Raw genomic sequence first — 3,561 nt, 5'->3', positions numbered from 1 at the left:
GATGTTATATATTCAAGACAGCTTACTTGAGTATTGTATACAATTACACAATACAATATATAGATGTATACCATATATACATGTTAAGGGTTTCTACATTGATGTTAGTCTTGAGTGGGCTTATAGTATTGATTGAAAATGCGCTGTACAACAAGGATGTTACATGGGTAGTAAAATAAACAATATCATTAAATGTTGTCACGAATACAGGGAGTACCAAGGGGCGATGTCTTTACCAAGTCAATCAGATTGGCAGTCTTGTACCCCAAGTATTCGAGACAGCTAGTTTATTTATAGATGTGTTTATTTGAAAGCGACAAGGAGTAAATTATACATACAAGTATAGTTATACAACCCTTAGTATTCTATATCCCTGTTTTTAAATCATTTTACTGATTTGTTTGAGTATTGTGTATTTTCATTTGTCATGAGCCAGATCAACTTTTGATCATTATTCATGTTACAAAAGTTCTTCTGTTATTCACCAATTCATATAAAACATTTCATATAAAACACTTCTTTCCTCCTCATTATGAGAACATGAAAGTAAAAAATATATCGCTTACCTATAAAAAAAAAAAACACAAAAAAAACAACACATTACACCTTTTTGCTTTGTATTTTATGAACTTTTTAAAAAAACAATTCACGCTATTAAATTCAATATAATTTTATTTGCATTTGTCTTCAAATAACGTATGTGTTGTTAGATTAAAACATTTTTTGATTGCGACCAATTGCATACGTTTTTGATTGATTAGTATTATTATTTTCTTCTTCTCCTTTAACAAGAAAAATGCGTATGGTTGGACTTTGATTAACAACTGTGAAATTTACACACTTGACTAACTGCAATTTTTATACAATAATTTCAAATCGATATCAAACCAGGATTTATCAGTTTTAGATCTGAGGCCTATAGGATGTGCCCACGTGTCAAAATTGGGCCTGAATTACCTATAATATTACACCATTCACTTCCAGAAAATATCTCCAAACGTACACTCATAATGATATATTATATTAAAATAGACAATAAGGTTAAACATTTTGATTAATAAGAATAGCCCCTATAAATAGCTGCGGCAGTTTGTAGTTCTACTGTGAAATGCGAGCCCTACATGCACCTGTAATTGATTAATATATTAAGCTTGTAGATAATGAAGCATATTGTGGTGTGTGTGGGGGGGAGGGGGGGGGGGGGGGGGGAGGGAGGGGGGGGGGGGCAGACGTATCCGACACATACACATATAATAGAATGGCCGAAGAAAGCGTCCTCGGATACCTCGACTACACCCTTTCTTTCTCGGGGAAAATAAAGATGCCATCTAGTAGACCATTAAGTATAGCTTCAAAACTACCTTTATTACAGGTAAAATCACCTGACAGGTGGTAAATTCACCCCTGGGGAACATTTCTACAGTTGAAATACAATCCTGAGGTTTGGTTGGGTACCGCAAAACAGCTAGAGGTTCAGCGATGCTTCTGGATTATCTTTTTGGTTGTTTTATTTTCTTCTGATTTCAAAGTATTTTTATTACTGTATAAGGAGCTTACGAACGTTTCCAAGGCTCATGCTTGTAGCAGTAGCGTTGGGGTACAGCTTTATAGTTAGACCACGGGTGGGGTCTAGTGGTATGCCATTCTCTCCCAGTGATGAGTGACGGAGTTTGTAGTTACCAGTAGCATTTCATGGAGAGGGGTACCGGTGTGATCTTAAAAACTGGACTCTAGTTTATAGTTATCAGTAAGATTTGGGGGTATGGCTCTGCACTCTGATCGAGATCGATGTGGTTTGTAGATATCATTTGGATTTGATGGGGAGGGGGTACATCAAATTGAATTGATCCTGCGGTTCCAGCGGCACTGTGAAATTTCAGCAGGGGGTCCTATCCTTTCTATAGATTCAGCACAAATGGATTTATCAAATCAAGACTTGTGAAACACAGCTGTCCCATTTAGAAAAAAAGACAAATATTTTTTCAAAAAAAGATGATGAACATGAGATGACAGGTTAAGTTCAAAACAGTTATATAGTCCCGGGAGTGGTGAGCAATGTCAGCGAGCCCTGCCGAGTACGCCGGGAACATGATCTATCATACATTGTACCAGAGGAGAGGAGTGTAGTGAAGCGACATCTATCAGGTGAACAATCCGTATAGGATTCCAGATCGTAATCACCAGTAATATTGCTTTGGGGTATACCATTAAAAAAATGAAATTTGTCGCCAGAGCCTGACATTTCGCCTCCGGGCTTTCACAACTATAAGCAAGTATTGTTAGACTTTTAATTAAAGAAACATGCACCGATTATATACGATTCAGAATAACATGTACATTAATTAGTGTTGTACTTTACACCCAATATGTTGTCACTTTCAGGCCTGTTGAAAACAGAATTATGAAAATATTGCTAAAACAAATATTTTTGATTGAAGAGTTCGCGAGATACATCTGATTCTCATCTTTCGACTGTTTCATAAAGAAATTCCATATCTGCATTTTTTGGCATTTTGTAGTTACAAATGTATTTACATACACTAAACAGCTAGAACAGCATGGGTAATCGGACTTTTAAATTGTTTACGTCCATGTGAAATTTATGGGAGAGAGAGTATTATAAACTATATAACATTGACGTCATCCTCTGTTTACAAACATGCTTATCTGTTCGGAAGTTCTTTAATTTTTTAAACCATACACGAAACAAAAAGTGTAACTATTTAGTGAGTGTAGTCGATCTATATGCACCCCCCCCCCCTTCTGAATCTGTATAGATGTACATGTGATATATGCGACTTCGCTGATGCTGGTACAGTATGATAGATAAGTTATAAAAAGCAAGCGATAATGGTCGTTGCTTTATCACGAAATTGTTTACATTTCGTGAGTCGTGACATGAATGAATAATCTATTTATATTATAGTTCTCATAGTACATTAACGTAAAACGTGATTATCCTGAACAATGCATGCATAGCCACGTACGATCCACAGTGACATCGGTTCTTAAATTATGCACATAGAATCTTTATAGCTTATAAGCTAAACAATTTTGTAACTCACTATTTTCTTTAAGAGAAATGGACAGACATGTAGGCCATACCGTATGTTGCGTAGCAAACTGCAGTGCAATTGCATAAATAATGTTGAGATTTCAGATTTAAAGTGCATCTGTGTAATACTATGGTGTCATAACGACCGATATATTTTATCAATTCTCTCTCTGCATGACTTTGATAGTAAGTAGTAACGAAAAGCTGTTTATCATCCCACAAGACCGTTCATTCCTCTCCATTATATTCCTGACACTGATCGGGTTGTTCTCGGGTCATTCATTGAAACGCCGCGCATGTATCAATCAAGCGATCGCTATTCTTTATAGTGATGCGAGCCCATTTGACCGTCGCAGCTGGGAATTTTCTCACAAGCTGCTAAACAATGGTTTATTTATTGATTTCCGTTTTTTCTGTTATGAATGAGGTGGGAATGAATGAAATTTGGGATCGCATGTCAATTGTTTACTTCCGCTCCGTTTGTGGTTTTCATAATTATCCATATT

This window comes from Ostrea edulis, chromosome 9, assembly GCF_947568905.1.
Source record: "Ostrea edulis chromosome 9, xbOstEdul1.1, whole genome shotgun sequence".
Lineage (NCBI taxonomy): Eukaryota > Metazoa > Mollusca > Bivalvia > Ostreida > Ostreidae > Ostrea > Ostrea edulis.
Note: the sequence above shows the minus strand (reverse complement) of the source record.